This window comes from Camellia sinensis, chromosome 6 (genome assembly GCF_055761805.1).
Source record: "Camellia sinensis isolate YWXY chromosome 6, ASM5576180v1, whole genome shotgun sequence".
NCBI lineage: Eukaryota > Viridiplantae > Streptophyta > Magnoliopsida > Ericales > Theaceae > Camellia > Camellia sinensis.
In genome coordinates, this window is record NC_138966.1 from 20,666,595 (window position 1) to 20,680,990 (window position 14,396).

Sequence of the window (14,396 nt, forward strand, 5' to 3'; positions counted from 1 at the left end):
ACGTGATTATATTTCCTTTTGCAGTTATTTTTTACATAGCCCAAAAATAAGGTATTAAATTGTGCACCAAACAAAAAAAATAAAATAAAATGAGATGAGTTTCGTAATTTTTGCGAACAGCACCTGTTCTTCCTTGCCCTTAAAAAGCTATTTATATTGGGCTTGGATTAGGACCCAAAAGAAAATTGGACCAAGCTTCTCATCAATTTCAATTAAGCGGTTGTGGGTCCGATGAACTATCTAACTTTAGTACATTTCGGGTAAATTATTTATTTAATAATTAGTTATTTAAAAAATTAAATTTATTGGACATCATTGGTTATGATTGGAATAATTGTCTTTCAAAAATTAGATGCTAAGTATAATTTTGTGAATAGACTATTAAAACAAATGATCGAATTATCTATATTCGATTAATTTGATATTTTTTCATTGACAATTTGTTGATGGATATTACAAAATAGATGATTTAGATAACTAAACTAGACGTGCAGTAGGCTCAAAATTCCCTCATTGGACCCTTCAATCCAATTACTGGACTAGCGGGAAGTCTCTTAAAAAAATGGACACTTACATATAAATCTTAATAGATGGACTTATTGTCTAATAGGTCATATAGATTTTTCATCAAACACTATTAAAAAAAGTCACTAATTGTTAATTTTCAGTGACAGTTTGAAAATTGTCACAAAAAAATCACTAATTATAAGTTTTAGCTACAGTTTAAAAATATCGTTACAAAAAAAGTTATTAATTTTTAATTTTTAGCGATAATTTCAAAAATTCGTCTTAGAAAAACATTATTAATTGTAAATTTTAGCAACAATTTATAAAATCTTAACAAAAAAAGTTACTAACTGTCAATTTTTAGCGACATGTGCAAAAAATCGTCACAAAAAATTATTTTCAGCGACAATTTTACTAAGATTTACTTTCAATAGGATTTGATGGGAATTAATTCAAATTATTAGGGCCTATTAGTAAATTACCCTAAAAAAAATTATGCCATAAAAAGGCATAACACTCAAGCTGTGTTTGAAAAAGGATTTCAAAGAAATTTATAAAAGGAAGGAAAAAGTAAAAATAGTTAATGACATGGATAGGCCCATAAGGCTTACAGCCCACAGCAAAACAACCCCAAACCCATCGCTTGGGACCCATAGCATAACCCAGTTGGCAAAGCCCAGGACAGTTGGAGGCCATCTGGGCATGGAGGGCCAATGACATTCGGGCACATGGCAGGTGAAACACAAAGCCACATCAGCAGACAAAGATCTGCAGAGTTATTGCCACAGCACATCACCATTAATGCAGCCCATCACAGCATTTATTACGACAACACCTCCCCGTCAGAACAGAGCCCCCTCACCCTGAGCAAGGTAAGCTACGGCACAGGCTTTCGGCGGAAGGGGGCACGTCGCAAGGGACAGTGAAATGATTACCAAAGGATATAAGTAAGAATCGAAGACAAGAGGAATGTTAAGCTTTTCTATCTCTCTCTCTCTATATTTCCTTCTTCCTTTACTGATTTGCTCGCCGGAGGGTTCACTGGGGGACTACCCCGTTCCCCTTTGGACTTGCTTGCAGGTCATCTGGCGGAATCATCCGCCTGGATCGGAACTTGAAGAGCTTGGACCAGCCCGACCCATCCGCCCAGGACGAACTGCATCATCAGTTGGCGCCGTCTGTGGGAAACTGTGATTTATTCGTGTGCTAGTTGTGTTCACTATCACCGGAGCCCCTCTTTCTCCCCGTTACCTTTTCCTCTCACCCGTCCAGGTGTATGGTCACGACTAGATCCATGGCTTCTCATCATATTACCGCCGATCATCAAACAAACCCTCTCTATCCAAACAACCCACCACAGTACATCATCGAACTTACCAACAGCATTAACCGCATGGCCGAGCAAAACCAGGCCTTGATCAGTGCTTTACTTCAAAGAAACTCCCCCGCTCCACCTCCAGATATTCCACCCAACCAAGAAAGAACCCCGGTCCACACTGCTCCACAACCCCCTCCGCTCAACCCAAAAGGTTTACAACCTCTTCCTCCTCCACATATGAGCCTACCACTTCCACTCCCACGCCCGTCAGTCGTGGCACTAGCCCCTGAGGGGGAAGCCAGCAGCGTCCAGCCTCCATTGACCGACCATGACGAAAACATTCCCCTCTAGGACGCTGAACTCCGAGCTATGAAGCTCCAACTACAAGGGGTCATGTAGAACATTCAGCACAAGCCCTCAGTCACCGCCAACTCGCCTTTTGTTGCCTCCATCCGGGACAAACCATTGCCCGCCAAGTTCAAAATGCCCACCATTAACTCTTTCGATGGCACAACGGACCCAGTCGACCATCTGGAAACCTACCGCACCCTCATGATCCTCTATGCTTTCCCTGACGAGATCATGTGCCGAGCTTTCCCCGTGACACTGAAGGGATCAGCTCGGTTGTGGTTTAGCCAGTTACCGACGGACTCCGTCTCCACCTTTCAACACCTCAGTGACTCCTTCCTGAGCCATTTTATCGGAGCCCAGCGTCAGAGACGCCCAGCCACCCAACTCCTTAACATTCGTCAGACCGAGGGGGAGTCGCTCCGCAGCTTCGTCACCTGCTTCAACACCGAAGCCCTTTAAGTAGCGTAGAACAACGACAAGGTCATCCTCACGGCTTTCATGGTCGGCCTGCGGTCGTCCGATTTTCTTTTCTCCCTCTCCAAAAACCCTCCAACCACCATGGCAGCCCTACTATCCAAAGCCCAGAAATACATGAATGCTGAAGATTCCCTAGCCATTAAAAATCTGACCCCCAGAGACAAGAGGAAAGACTCAGAACCCAGGACCGCCCAGTATAATAGCCAAACACCCCACTATAATGACCGACCCCACCGAGCCGACCGGTCGGCTCTGACCCGACCGCCCGGTCGGTTCGAGCGGTACACACCACTCAACTCTCCCATGGAACACGTCCTCAATCAGATCCAGCGGGACTACCCCCTCAAGTGGCCCTTGCCTTCACGAAACCCTTCCAATCGCAAAGATCAGTCCAAATATTGCCGTTTCCACCACGACCATGGCCATACCACCGACGAGTGTATTAACCTCAAAGATCAGATCGAGACCTTCATACGTCAGGGCCGCCTCAGCCGATTCACAGACACCCGCCCTCAGCAGAGGCAAAGAACCGACCTTCCCAGGAACAATCGCCGACATACACCACCCCGGAACCAAGCCCACCTAACCAAGGCCATGATCGCCCACCACCACAGCCTCGACCTCTAGGCAATCCCCCTCCATCAGTCGGAGAAATCAGAGTCATTTCAGGTGGCCTTGCTTGCGGGGGACCATCCTGCTCTGCTCAGAAGGCAGAGCTCAGAAAAATAAGGCAGGGCTCAGACAAAGCAGTGGCGACGGTGGACCGACCTTCCAAACAGTCAAAACAGTGGATCGAACCCATCACCTTCACGGACACCGACTGTGCAAGAGTCCGTTTCCCACAAGATGACCCCCTTGTCATTTCCGCCATCCTCTCCAACTACAAGGTCAGACGAGTTCTCATAGACAACGGCAGCTCTTCAGACATCATCTTCCTCAATTGCTTCCGCCAGCTCAAGATTGGAGAAGAAAGCTTGTCTCCTCTCCAAACCCCTCTGGTCGGTTTCACCGGCGATCGTGTGACCTCCATCGGCTCCATCGATCCACCTATAACCATTGGCGAATACCCGAGGCAAACCACTAAGTTGTTCACCTTCCTTGTGGTCGACTGCCCCTCTGCTTACAACATCATCCTTGGCCGCACAGCCCTAAACGCCTTCTAAGCCATCACATCCACATATCACCTTGCCATCAAATTCCCTACCGATCTCGGTGTCGGAACTGTCAGAGGAGAACAGACCGTGGCCAGGGAGTGTTATGTCGCCTCCCTCAAAGAAGTCAAGCTAAAAGAGGCCATGATCATCGAAGGGCTTGACGTCCGAGACGAGGACGAGCTGGTCAGAGGAGAACCTGTGGAGGAACTTGTTGAAGTTAACATTGATCCCACCAACCCCATCAAAACTGCCAAAATCGGCAGCCAACTACCTTCCCAAGCCAAGGCCGACCTTACCGTCCTCCTGACCGAGCACAGAGATGTTTTCGCCTGGACCCATTCAGACATGCCAGGCATTGACCCCTCCTTCATAACCCATAGCCTCAGCATCGAACCCCTTGCCACAATCACCGAGTGGAACACCACCAGGTTTATCTGGCAATCGATCGTTTGCCGATTTGGCATCCCCCAAGCCATCATCTCCGACAACGGCAAACAATTCGACAACGCGAAGTACAGAAAATTTTGTGCAGATCTCCAGATTCAACCATGCTTCTCTTTCCCCGGTCATCCCTAAGCAAATGGCCAAGTTGAGGTCACCAACCGTTCTCTTCTGAAAATCATCAAAACTAAGCTCGAAGCTGCTAAAGGCCTTTGGGCTGAGGAACTACCAAGTGTACTCTGGGCTTACCGAACCACTGCTCGCACTCCCACTGGGGAAGCCCCTTTTCGCTTAACATATGGCGCTGAGGCGGTTATTCCGGTAGAAGTCGGTCTGCCCACCCCCAGGGTTTTACATCCGGATCTCGCCTCAACCGAAGAGCTCCATCGAACAGACCTGGACCTCATCGAAGAGCTCAGAGAGACTGCTGCCGTCAGATTGGCTTCGTACTAGCAGAAAATGAGAACACACTACAACCGCAGAGTTCGACCACGAGAGTTCTCTATAGGCGACCTTGTCTTGAGAGAAGCGACTCTTGCCACAAAGAATCCAACTAAGGGCAAACTGGCAGCCAAATGGGAGGGACCCTACGTTGTGAGAGCCCGACCACGACCAGGCACTTACCGACTTTAAGACATGGAAGGCTGAGACCTTCCCCATCCCTGGAATGCGGAACATTTGAAGCGTTACTATCAATGAGTTCACACTTTTGTATTGTCAACATTATTGTATTTCCCCCTTTGATACATAATGCAAATTCCGACTGAAGTTCTCAGCTTTTATAATTCAACTGTCTGTATGTCGCTCCCATGACACTTTCACTTGCAGCACTTCCAAGCCTCAGCCAGACCGAGCACTCAAAGCCTCGGCCAGACCAAGCACTCAAAGCCTCGGCCAGACTGAGCACTTCAAAGCCTCGGCCAGACCGAGCACTCAAAGCCTCAGCCAGACTGAGCACTTCAAAACCTCAGCCAGACTGAGCACTTCAAAGCCTCGGCCAGACCGAGCACTAGAAGCCTCAGCCAGACTGAGCACTTCAAAGCCTTGGCCAGACTGAGCACTTCAAAGCCTCGGCCAGACCGACCACTCAAAGCCTCCGCCAGACTGAGCACTTCAAAGCCTCAGCCAGACCAAGCACTCAAACCCTCGGCCAAACCGAGCACTCAAAGCCTCGGCCAGACCGAGCACTCAAAGCCTTGGCCAGACCGAGCACTCAAAGCCTCAGCCAGACTAAGCACTTCAAAGCCTCAGCCAGACTGAGCACTTCAAAGCCTCGGCCAGACCGAGCACTCGAAGCCTCAGCCAGACCGAGCACTCAAAGCCTTAGCCAGACTGAGCACTTCAAAGCCTCGGCTAGACCGAGCACTCAAAGCCTCAGCCAGACTGAACACTTCAAAGCCTCAGCCAGACTGAGCACTTCAAAGCCTCGGCCAGACCGAGCACTCGAAGCCTTAGCCAGACTGAGCACTTCAAAGCCTCGGCCAGACCGAGCACTCGATGCCTCAGCCAGACTGAGCACTTCAAAGCATCAGCCAGACTGAGCACTTCAAAGCCAAGCAGGACCACATTTTTAACACTTAGTCACATTTTGAAGCTTATTCACAATTCCCAGACCACGTTTTTACTTAGTTAGATTCCAAAGATGTTCTCACGTATTTCATTTACTAATCAGATTATCTCCCACCCCATCCAGTTTGTTTCTCCAATCTCTTCTCTACAAGTTTACAATTAACCGTTTAGTTACGATTTGCAACCTACTTTTCTGTCCTCATCCATGGATTCTTCATCCGTACTTATTAAACTGGAAGTACTAACCCCCTTCGAATATTATGTTCTACAATTTCATAATCCAATTTTTCAATCAACCACTATCATCCTTTCAATTTTCATACAAATTCAATCTCACTCTGCAGGGAGGCACTTTTAACTTAACTTTGCACGAAATTTTTATTGCACAATTTTTATGACCAGTTTTTGTGACAAGACTTCATTCATTTTAGACAATACAGGCCAACACAATCAACTGACAACATAAACGAAATTTTATTCATTTACAATGTGTACACAAGTTCATTACAATAATAAAAAAAAAGCAAACACAGAGAGGGGGCTCTTCATCTCCCTTGGTTATTCCTCCTCGTTGGATACAAGCTCTTCTTCTTCAATGCCCTCGTCCAGGGGGGTCTGGGCCACATTATTTTCACCAATCGTTACACTACTCAGGTCCAAGTCTGGGAACAGCTCTTCAGCTCTGCGTTTGAACATCTTCCAACCGCTGTCCCAGAACTCAGCCATTTCGTGCTTATAGAAGTCTGACTGCTGGAAGCTCTCAATAACTTCTGTCTCTGTCCTACCTCCAGCAGTCGTCCTTGATGGGCCCACCCCCCCAGATTCTTGCCTAGCCAGATTCCTGGCGACTGCGGCATCTACCGCCATCTGAAATTCAGGAGACCCTTTGTATTGCTCCACTGCTGCAACGCACAGATCAGGGTAGGCCGCCCTCTCAGAAGCCATCTTCGCCCTCTCTTCGTCCAGCTCTCTTTGCAGGGCCCCCCTTTCAGCAGCCGCCGTCGCCCTTTCCTCATCCATTCCCTTCCTTAGGCTCTCCATTTCCGCCATCGCCATCGCCATCGCCATCGCCTTCGCCTTCTCTGTTTCCAACTCCCTCACGAGCCTCCCTTTCTTCTCCTCTGCTTTGACGCGCTCATCCTCCAACTCCTTCAACAGATCTCCAATTCTGGCATCTGCCTCATCTTTTTGCCTGACCAGCTCTTCATTGCTGCTCATGGCCTCTTCATGCCGCTCGATCGCAACGGCGCAGGCTCTTTCAGACTCCTCCAACTTTTTCTGTTCGCCAGCGAGTTGGAACTCGAGCAACACGACCTTACAGCGTGTGTCCTCCAGCTCCAACTTGACTGCTTGCAGCTCAGCATGGGCAGTCTTCCAGTCGGCACTCTCCTTTTTCAACTTGGCCAACTGGGCTTTGGCCTCTTCAGACTTTAGCTTGGCAGCCCCTGCTTTCCTTAGAAGGGCCCCTGCCAAGGTGGTTACCTCCATTTGGGTGGAGCATAACCCCCTCAGCAGGTCAGCCTCATTGAATCCTGATGCCGAGCACAGGGCTGTCTCCTCCACAATCTTCACCAAGTGGTCTGCCCCCGCCCTGGCTGGGCCTTCTTCTCCCTCCAACCTTCCAGCTACCGCGCGAGCGTGATAGATTGCCGTGGCCAGACGGACCCCTCCTTCCTGGGGGGCAGGGCCCTTTTGGGTCTGCTCCCTCCCGCTCGGCGCAACCTCAGTCAACCCAACTCCTACTTGCACTGTTGGGGCAGTCTCCACAACCTCCAATGTTGGGGTGACCTCCACCACCTCTGGGGTATCCTTGGCCACAGGGACCTCCACCTCAGCTGGGGCCACCTTAGCCCTCTTGGCCCCAGGCTCATCTACGGCTCCCTCTGGGGCACTCCTCTTCCTCTTCTTCTTTTTCAGAGCCTCCCCCTCCTTTCTGGCCTGTTCTTTTACAGGATCTACTGGGGGCGGTCGTGGCTCAAAACTGCTTAAGTCCTTCCTCTCCAGCGGCCTTGGGCGCGGTCGGATCCTCTCCCGCGCGATCGGTTGAAGCGGTCGGTCTCCTCGCGCTTCCTTCAACTTCGTGGCTTTGGCAAGTATGGCCTAATCCTCTACTTCCTGAACTTCTCTTCTCGCCTCCAATTCTGCTCGGTCGAGGTCTCCACCCCTCGGCTGCGGTCCCAACCCTGCCTCAAACAATGCAGACAGCTGAACAAGCTCGTCCCGTTTGGCCTTCTCTCTCTCCCTCCACTCCTTGACCCTCTTCACCCTCTTTTCCGCTGCTGCCCCCAGTCTTGGCTCCATCGACCTAATGGGCACCTTCCAGATGGTGCGTACTCCCCGTCCCCCATTGCCAGACACGTAGAACCACCGTGGCCGCCACCCCTTGATCAATGTCGGCAGCCCCGCCACCAATCCCCTCCCCATCACTGCCTGTAGGGTGACCCACGTCTCTTGCTGCCCCGAAGCCTTATAACAGGAAAAGAACTCGTCTACCGCCATGGCTTCCCCTCCGTTCGCCTTGGGCCACGCGCTAGCACAGACCAGCAGAATCTTCCATGCATTGGGCATCAATTGCCCCGGTGCTACTTCAAGACGGTTCAGTATGTCAACCACCACTTGGGGCAGTGGCAACCTCATCCCACCTTTTAGCGTCTCCTCGTAAAGGGAAAACTCCCCTGGCCTGGCATCAGACAGCCTTTCCCTTGACATTGGCAGCAATAACTCCACCTCTGCCGGAATCTGGTATTTTTCCCTGATAGCCTCCAAATCCGCCGCAATAATTGTGGATTTGTCAGCCTTAGTGTGCCAATGATCCGACTCTACCTGGCTTATTGGCTTTGGAGCCACTATCAGGGCCGACGCCTGCGATTGTCCCATCGATTCCCCCACCCCCACCATTCGTGTCTCCGTCATATATCGCGCTGTTAGCTCCTCTGCATCATCGTCTCCCAGAGGATCCACCCTCACATTCCCCACTTCTTCTCGTGCCATTTCTAGGGTTTGCTTACGAATCACTTCTGACGCAGGAGCAAGGAAGTTGAGAAAATGTTGCAAAGGTGTGTCGTGCGCAATGAAGGAATTAACACTTGGGTATTTTGAGTTTTTGTAAAAAGGTAGATGAAACGAATTATACCAAAAACCCACGGTTTACCCGTATTCCATGGATCCAAAATAATTTTCGCCCGTTTCAAAACCTTTCGAATCAACCGCCAAAACCGCCTTTTCAAAACCCCCCCTCGTGACCTATCGTTTCATTTCTGCTCCAAGGCTTCACTTCCCCCACGATATTGCCACGTGTATGGCCACGATGCACTGTCCCCTCCCCTTACCCTGTCCTTTCCATTTCACATCATCACATGGCACACCCCCCTTTTTTTTTTAGCCCCGCGCCGTCCTGGTCGGCACGCCTCACGGTCGACCCCTCCCGCTCGGCCACCCTTGCGGTCGGCACACCTAACGGTCGACCCCTCCCGCTCGGCCACCCTTGCGGTCAGCACACTTAACGGTCGACCCCTCCCGCTCGGCCACCCTCACGGTCAGCTCCCCCCGCTCGGCCACCCTTGCGGTCGGCACGTCTAACGGTCGACCCCTCCCACTCGGCTACCCTTGCGATCGGCACGCCTCGCGATCGGCACGCCTAACGGTCAGCCTCTCCACTCGGTTCAAGCTTCTCTTCCTTATTACTATTCCCTTCGTTGGACTAAAGCTGCACTCGAAAATGGGGGACTACTGACATGGATAGGCCCATAAGGCTTACAGCCCACAGCAAACAACCCCAAACCCATCGCTTGGGACCCATAGCATAACCCGGTTGGCAAAGCCCAGGACAGTTGGAGGCCATCTGGGCATGGAGGGCCAATGACATTCGGGCACATGGCAGGTGAAACACAGGCCATATCAGCAGATAAAGATCTGCAGAGTTATTGCCACAACACATCACCATTAATGCAGCCCATCACAGCATTTATTACGACAACACCTCCCCGTCGGAACAGAGCCCCCTCACCCTGAACAAGGTAAGCTACGGCGCAGGCTTTCGGCGGAAGGGGACACGTCGCAAGGGACAGTGAAATGATTACCAAAGGATATAAGCAAGAATCGAAGACAAGAGGAAGGTTAAGCTTTTCTATCTCTCTCTCTCTCTATATATTTCCTTCTTCCTTTACTGATTTGCTCGCCGGAGGGTTCACTGGGGGACTACCCCGTTCCCCTTTGGACTTGCTTGCAGGTCATCTGGCGGAATCATCAGCCTGGATCGGAACTTGAGGAGTTTGGACCAACCTGACCCATCCGCCCAGGATGAACTGCATCATCAATTAATTTTTATTGAATGAATTTTTCTTTCACTTGTTTTTCCTTCGCAAATTCTTTTTTCAAATCTTTAAGCTAAACACAGTTTCACAGGACTAGATGTGTGCATTGCCCATCCTAGTAGTTGTTTTCTATATGGTTTGGAAAGTAACCATTTTTTAAGTTTTTTTTGACTATTTAATTATTTTAATAAGTTATTTTAATTTTTGTATTTGATAAGATGAAAAGTATTTTTATTTGAGTTATTATATTAAAAAATGTGTTTGAAATGATGGTGAAATGTAAAATGACCAAATCATCCATAGAAAAAACAATAAAATACAAAAGGTAGCATTACACGTGACAGTGACAGTGACGACACTGCCACCGTCAGCCTTTGTTGACTTGGGTTCACAAATTTATTTTTTGAATAAATGAATTCAGTTGATGTTAGTTTGACAAAAACAATGCACATATTTATAAAAAAAATTGTCTATTAATTAGTATACAAAGAAATATTAATTAACATACCAACAAATCTCATTATAGAAATTATAAATACACAAAACTTGTTATTCCTTCTGTTCCAAAATATTAGTTTCTTATTCGATTTTTTATTATCCCAAAATATTAGTCTCTTTTTAAAAATTAATAAAAAAAATAGTATGAATTTTCTATTTTTCCCTTCTTGCAAATTCAATACTAATACAAAAAATACAATTATGACAATTAATATTTTCAAAAAAATAATAATAATAATGAAGGGGAAATGGTGAATTTGAGAAATTAATATTTTTAAAATGAACTAATTGTGCTATCAGAAAAAGTTAAATTTCTCAAAATGTACTATTATTTTCAGACCGACTGCATGAAAATTGTTACTATTCCCCAAATGATGGATGATGGAGATGAGAGAGATGAAAGTCCCTTCATCAGTTGTCACTTTTTGTTTTTTGGATATGAGCTACACAGGGCAAAAATGTCTTTTTACCCACATAATGACAGCCAACTGGACAAAAGCTTGGCACCTTAGCTACAATTAGGTTACATGACTTTTTTCGTAAACGTGACCAACGGGTTGCCAAACACCGCCTATGTCATTTATATATCACAATTTCTATTACCTAAGATGTTTTTGTTTTACAATTGCTAATGAGAAGTACGAAATGGTATCTTAAGGTTGAGTTTATGCCCACAAATCTAGATCTATACATTTACAAGCTTTGGTGCATATTTTGTATCCCATAAAAAAAAAAAAAAAAAAAAAAACTGAAAATGATGTTTCTATAAATATGCATATGAAATTCCCAATATGATATTTTAAATGTTGCAGGTTCGCCTAAACTGAAAAACTGTGCAAGTGGCTGTTGCAAGAAATGCAATAACAAGTAGTAGCAGTAGTTCTCAAGTGTTTGTAATGTATGAGCTACTAAGTAATCAATTGCTGGATTAGGAGAGGGAATGATTGACATGTATCAATGCCAAATTTATTAATGTTGTCTCCATAAAAATAATAAAATAAAATCTCATCAATTGTTTGAATAATCTCATCCTTTGCGCACTCCTTGATTGTACATTTGATTGTGCAAATTTCCTGTGCACTAGCTTCATCTCTGGTATTTTTAATCTTTTTATTTTATTTTATTTTATTTATCTTTTCTTCTTTTTCATTTGAAATAATATTAACTATAAGGGAAAATTACAAAAATAAATAAATAAATAAATCAAAAAATTGTTTATAAGTGTGAATCCCTATATAGTTACAAAAAATATGATAAAAAAATTAATTTTAGGGAAGTAATTGAGACCCCCTCCAATCATCACTCCTACCACCCCTCACACACACGTGGCGGTTGGTGATTGGAGGAGAGGAAAAAAAAAGATAAAAAAGAAAAATTGGCCAATCAGATAGAGAGAGGGGGTCAAGGGGGTGCCCCTTGTGGGGGTCCAAGTCATTTTCCTTAATTTTATTTGTATAACATTACTCTAATTTGGATAAGGACATGAAATTCTATATTCTCTTTCATGCATATATTATTTTCTACCAATAACTAAAACAAAGGAAAGCCTATGATGTGCACCCCTAAGAGGTGCATACTATATGTATTTTATTATAAATTGGTGTAATTTTATAATAAAATTACGTAATATCAATTATAAAATGCCTAATCTCGCCATAAATTAGTGTAACAAAATGTTTAAAATTTTGTAGTTCATGTTACAAAAATTTATGGCTTGATTACGACATTTTTTGTTATCTTAATTTGTGTCGAGATTACGCATTTTGTAATTAGTGTTATGAAATTTTATAATAAAATTACGTCAATTTATAGTAGGGTGCATATGGTATACATGCACCCCTAACGGGGTGCACAAATTTTCCTAAAAATGATGTCGAGTGCAAAAAATATATTAAAGAAAATATTTTTTTGCATAATGGACCATTCTAAGATTCTTATGGGATTTTCTAATGCTTGCAGATGAGGTCTGTAGACACTTAAATTTTTGTATGTCTTGATCACCGTCTAATTAATCAAGATGAATAAATTTTCTTGATTAATCAAATTTAATATGGTAAAATTTTTCAAATAGATGTGGGTCCTACTAAAATTATAGATCTTAACTCATTTTAAATTATGGGTCACATCAAAATAAATATTTGACAATTGAGTCAACCCAAATGTGTGGGGCCCATGAAAATATTTTATCAAAATTTAGTAGAATAATTTAAATTTAAATTTAAATTTGAATGCAAATCATGTCCATAAGAGAAGAAGTACATTTCTTGTTTCTTGGAAATTAGAGTCAATTTTGGACTTTCCAAAATTAACCTTCCCCTCCTAAGCCTGTAAATAAGCGGCTCTCATTAGGGGGAAAAAGGACACATTCTTTGGGTAATGGTTTTGCATGCTCCTAAGCAATCTCGAGACCCTGCCAAATTCTCTTCATAAAATTCTCTCTAAAGTTCCTCAAACTTAGAAGAAAGAATTATCAAGCACTCCAAACTTATGCCAATCCTTTTAAGTTACAAATACAAATTTGGTCTCTTTATTCAAGAGATCATTTCAAAACTTATTCGAGATTAAGCCGTTCAAGCCCTCAATCAAGCCTTTCTTCTCCAAGTTCATCCATTCGAAGACTTGAAGAAATTCAGTAACTTGTCTAGTTCAACAACAAGCTTTTATAGCTGTTGAATTGTGCCAATTTCGGAGATCAAATCAGAGGATTTGCTCTTTTGCAATAGAGCAAACCACAGAGAATTGTACCCATTTATTGTGATGAAAAAAATTAATTATTTGTGCATTTATTCCGTGTCTTAATTGCAGGATACAAAATTTGTGTTTACAAATTTGGCATGCCTAGTGGGACCTCTCATCTCTTTCTTCTATAGCATCTTCCCGGAGCCTTGTTTGATCAAGCATAATGGCTTCAAAGAAAGTTAAAATTGCTCTGATCAATAAGAATGCCTGCAAGAATGCCACTGTCATGACCAGTAACAACAACACTTCTACTAGTCCAATCACCCGTAGCCAGACCAAGGCTACCATTGCTCTCGCCACTCACGGGGTCATGCCAACCGCCAATGCAACAAAGCAAGTGCAAGGCGAGTCTTACAAATCTATCACGGTATCCACACCTGGGGCTAAGCAAAAGGAAGTGAGGGAATGGAAGAAGTCCATTTCTCTCTCAAAGGATTCTCTGCCAAAAGGTTTCTCCCCACACCTAACACCCGTAACTTTTGATACAAACTCAAGTACAGTCTCACACTCAGGATCATCTCCTAGTAGTCCTCAACGTTCAATTTCATCAAATCACTTAGATTTGTCTCGCTCGGTGGCTGTACAAGTCATGACCACTGGCACCAGTTCAGTGGAAGAACAATTGGCGACCATGGTTTGTGCCATTGACAAGCTCACCAAAATTGTAGAAGAGAAGGATCTTCAGATCGCCACATTGATGAACAAGTTAGAAGCATGAAATGCTGATGAGGCAAGTGTAGACACCCCATTTTTGACTGTCCTCAAGACTTGGACATCATCATTTGAACACTCGATGATTTTTTATGCTCGTGTTTGTCTTGAGTGTCCGAAGTTCTTGGTCGAGCACCTTGTCTTTCGAGCCTTTGAACCTTATTTGCTTTGTGCTTGGTTGTGGACCAAGAGCTTGTTGTTTCAAGTCTGGAGGAGAGGGTGGCCTGTTGGCCAGCCCCACAGCCTATCGGCCATGACTTGTGCCTGTCGGGCATCAGTGGTGGCCGGTCGGCGATGTTGGTGGTAGGTTAGCTACAT